Below are 5,000 nucleotides of genomic sequence, written 5' to 3' on the forward strand. Positions count from 1 at the left end.
TAACACTGGATGTTAAGGGCCAACAGGCCAGCAAGGACCATGTACCGTTAACACTGCAGATGTTTACCTAACTCTGAATTTTGAAACATGGGAACAGAGAGAAACAGTAGTGGATTGGTGATATCTCAATAGAGTAAGTAATCCTAGGCAGGTGCCTGTGATATGCACAGCAGCAGAAAGCAGCTCAATTACTATTCTCAGAGTGATGTCACCCTGTCATTACATCATACAGTAACTTCTCCTTTAGAGCTGAGCAATGCTACAGGCACTTGTATTTTAGAGCCTTTCATTAAATACAGTAACTTGTCCTTTAGAGCCTTTCATTAAATACAGTAACTTGTCCTTTAGAGCCTTTCATTAAATACAGTAACTTCTCCTTTAGAGCCTTTCATTAAATAGAGTAACTTGTCCTTTAGAGCCTTTCATTAAATACAGTAACTTGTCCTTTAGAGCCTTTCATTAAATAAAGTAACTTGTCCTTCAGAGACTTTCATTAAATACAGTAACTTGTCCTTTAGAGCCTTTCATTAAATACAGTAACTTCTCCTTTAGAGTCTTTCATTAAATAGAGTAACTTGTCCTTTAGAGCCTTTCATTAAATACAGCAACTTCTCCTTTAGAGCTGAGCAATGCTACAGTAACGTGTCCTTTAGAGACTTTCATTAAATACAGTAACTTGTCCTTTAGAGCCTTTCATTAAATACAGTAACTTGTCCTTTAGAGCCTTTCATTAAATACAGTAACTTGTCCTTTAGAGCCTTTCATTACATACAGTAACTTGTCCTTTAGAGCCTCTCATTAAATACAGTAAATTCTCCTTTAGAGCCTTTCATTAAATACAGTAACTTCTCCTTAAAAGACTTTCATTAAATACAGTAACTTATCCTTTAAAGCCTTTCATTACACACAGTACCATCTCCTGCTGAGCAACCCAACGTTCCAGCTATGTACCCCTGTCAGGAATGAGAGGGGGGGAGACACACCTCACAGCTTTGTGTTAATCAACAGACAAATATACTGTCTATCCATTTTTATTTAACTAGGCAATTTAGTTAAGAACAACTTCTTATTTTTAACGACACCCTACTTGGGAACAGTGGGTTAACTACCTTTGTTCAGCGGCAGAAGGACAGATTTTCCCCTTGGCAGCTCAGGGATACAGCAAGTTTTCAGTTACTGGCCCAACGCTCTAACCACTAGGTTACCTGCCTCCCCGTTTAGCAGACGCTTTAATCAAAACTGATGTACAGTCGTTACTGTATACATAGACCCAGCAGGAATCCACCCCAGAACCCTTGGTGCTGCAAGCTCTATGGAGTGAGCCATACAGGACCACATGAGCAGAGACCCAGGTAGAAACCACTAGAAGCTAATACAACCAGCATGTCCAGAGATACAACCTCTCTCATCATCACCCAGTGCCTGGGCTTACCTCCGCTGTACCCGCACCCCACCATACCCTGTCTGCGCATTATGCCCTGAATATATTCTACCATGCCCAGAAATCTGCTCCTTTTATTCTTTGTCCCCAACGCTCTATGCGACCAGTTTTGATAGCCTTTAGCCGCACCCTCATACCACTCCTCCTCTGTTCCGCGAGTGATGTGGAGGTAAACCCAGGCCCTGCATGTCCCCAGGCACCCTCATTTGTTGACTTCTGTGATCGAAAAAGCCTTGATTTCATGCATGTCAACATCTGAAGCCTCCTCCCTAAGTTTGTTTTACTCACTGCTTTAGCACACTCTGCTAACCCTGATGTCCTTGCCATGTCTGAATCCTGGCTTAGGAAGGCCACCAAAAATTCTGAGATTTCCATACCCAACTATAACATTTTCCGTCAAGATAGAACTGCCAAAGGGGGAGGAAGCCTGCAAAGTAATGTCATACTTTCCAGGTCCATACCCAAACAGTTCGAACTACTAATTTAAAAAATGACGCTCTCCAGAAATAAGTCTCTCACTGTTGCCGCCTGCTACCGACCCCCCTCAGCTCCCAGCTGTGCCCTGGACACCATTTGTGAATTGATTGCACCCCATCTAGCTTCAGAGTTTGTTCTGTTAGGTGACCTAAACTGGGATATGCTTGACACCCCGGCACTCCTACAATCTAAGCTAGATGCCCTCAATCTCACACAAATCATCAAGGAACCCACCAGGTACAACCCTAAATCTGTAAACAAGGGCACCCTCATAGACGTCATCCTGACCAACTGGCCCTCCAAATACACCTCCGCTGTCTTCAACCAGGATCTCAGCGATCACTGCCTCATTGCCTGTATCCGCTACGGATCAGCAGTCAAACGACCACCCCTCATCACTGTCAAACGCTCCCTAAAACACTTCTGTGAGCAGGCCTTTCTAATCGACCTGGCCCAGGTATCCTGGAAGGACATTGACCTCATCCCGTCAGTTGAGGATGCCTGGTCATTCTTTAAAAGTAACTTCCTCACCATTTAAGATAAGCATGCTCCGTTAAAAAAATGCAGAACTAAGAACAGATACAACCCTTGGTTCACTCCAGACCTGACTGCCCTCGACCAGCACAAAAACATCCTGTGGCGGACTGCAATAGCATCGAATAGTCCCCGCGATATGCAACTATTCAGGGAAGTCAGGAAGCAATACACGCAGTCAGTCAGGAAAGCAAAGGCCAGCTTCTTCAGGCAGAAATTTGCATCCTGTAGCTCTAACTCCAAAAAGTTCTGGGACACTGTGAAGTCCATGGAGAACAAGAGCACCTCCTCCCAGCTGCCCACTGCACTGAGGCTAGGTAACACGGTCACCACTGATAAATCCATGATTATCGAAAACTTCAACAAGCACTTCTCAACGGCTGGCCTTGCCTTCCTCCTGGCTACTCCAACCTCGGCCAACAGACCCCCCCACAGCTACTCGCCCAAGCCTCTCCAGGTTCTCCTTTACCCAAATCCAGATAGCAGATGTTCTGAAAGAGCTGCAAAACCTGGACCCGTACAAATCAGCTAGGCTTGACTATCTGGACCTTCTATTTCTGAAACTAACCGCCGCCATTGTCGCAACCCCTATTACCAGCCTGTTCAACCTCTCTTTCATATCATTTGAGATCCCCAAGGATTGGAAAGCTGCCGCAGTCATCACCCTCTTCAAAGGGGGAGACACCCTGGACCCAAACTGTTACAGACCTATATCCATCCCGCCCTGCCTATCTAAGGTCTTCGAAAGCCAAGTCAACAAACAGGTCACTGACCATCTCGAATCCCACCGTACCTTCTCTGCTGTGCAATCTGGTTTCCGAGCCGGTCACGGGTGCACCTCAGCCACGCTCAAGGTACTAAACGATATCATAACCGCCATCGATAAAAGACAGTACTGTGCAGCCGTCTTCATCAACCTTGCCAAGGCATTCGACTCTGTCAATCACCATATTCTTATCGGCAGACTCAGTAGCCTCAGTTTTTCTGATGGCTGCCTTGCCTGGTTCACCAACTACTTTGCAGACAGAGTTCAGTGTGTCAAATCGGAGGGCATGCTGTCCGGTCTTCTGGCAGTCTCTATGGGGGTGCCACAGGGTTCAATTCTCGGGCCGACTCTTTTCTCTGTGTATATCAATGATGTTGCTCTTGCTGCGGGCGATTCCCTGATCCACCTCTACGCAGACGACACCATTCTGTATACCTCCGGCCCGTCCTTGGACACTGTGCTATCGAACCTCCAAACGAGCTTCAATGCCATACAACACTCGTTCCGTGGCCTCCAACTGCTCTTAAACGCTAGTAAAACCAAATGCATGCTTTTCAACCGTTCGCTGCCTGCACCCGCACGCCCGACTAGCATCACCACCCTGGATGATTCCGACCTAGAATATGTGGACATCTATAAGTACCTAGGTGTCTGGTTAGACTGTAAACTCTCCTTCCAGACTCATATCAAACATCTCTAATCTAAAATCATATCTAGACTCAGCTTTCTATTCCGCAACAAAGCCTCCTTCACTCACGCCACCAAACTTACCCTAGTAAAACTGACTATCCTACCGATCCTCGACTTCGGCGATGTCATCTACAAAATAGCTTCCAACACTCTACTCAGCAAACTGGATGCAGTTTATCACAGTGCCATCCGTTTTGTTACTAAAGTACCTTATACCACCCACCACTGCGACCTGTATGCTCTAGTCGGCTGGCCCTCGCTACATATTCGTCGCCAGACCCACTGGCTCCAGGTCATCTACAAGTCCATGCTACGTAAAGCTCCGCCTTATCTCAGTTCACTGGTCACGATGGCAACACCCACCCGTAGCACTCGCTCCAGCAGGTGTATCTCATTGATCATCCCTAAAGCCAACACCTCATTTGGCCACCTTTCGTTCCAGTTCTCTACTGCCTGTGAGTGGAACGAATTGCAAAAATCGCTGAAGATGGAGACTTTTATCTCCCTCACCAACTTCAAACATCTGCTATCTGAGCAGCTAACCGATCGCTGCAGCTGTACATAGTCTATCGGTAAATAGCCCACCCAATTTTACCTACCTCTTCCCCATACTGTTTATATTTATTTACTTTTCTGCTCTTTTGCACACCAATATCTCTACCTGTACATGACCATCTGATCATTTATCACTCCAGTGTTAATCTGCAATATTGTAATTATTCGCCTCCCTCCTCATACCTTTTGCACACAATGTATATAGACTCTCTTTTTTTTCTACTGTGTTATTGACTTGTTAATTGTTTACTCCATGTGTAACTCTGTGTTGTCAGTTCACACTGCTATGCTTTCTCTTGGCCAGGTCACAGTTGTAAATGAGAACTTGTTCTCAACTTGCCTACCTGGTTAAATAAAGGTGAAATAAATAAATACAAATATTTAAAAAATACATGAGGCAGCAACATGGCTGAGACCAGTGAGCTGTGGCTATCAGAACTGCTTTAATGCAAATGAGCATGATGTCGTTAACGCCTGAGGGATAGAAGATGGCAGGTCTGTGTGTGTGTGTGTGTGTGTGTGTGTGTGTGTGTGTGT

The 5,000-nt window shown here is 45.4% G+C and overlaps 1 protein-coding gene across 5 annotated transcripts in view; it reads right to left on the reverse strand.

Annotated features, from left to right (window-relative positions):
* Positions 1 to 5,000, reverse strand: part of LOC118381439 (roundabout homolog 1-like) — a 611,139-nt gene that overhangs the window by 337,161 nt on the left and 268,978 nt on the right. The gene's annotated exons all lie outside the window — the stretch shown is intronic.

This window comes from Oncorhynchus keta, chromosome 1 (assembly GCF_023373465.1).
Source record: "Oncorhynchus keta strain PuntledgeMale-10-30-2019 chromosome 1, Oket_V2, whole genome shotgun sequence".
Lineage (NCBI taxonomy): Eukaryota > Metazoa > Chordata > Actinopteri > Salmoniformes > Salmonidae > Oncorhynchus > Oncorhynchus keta.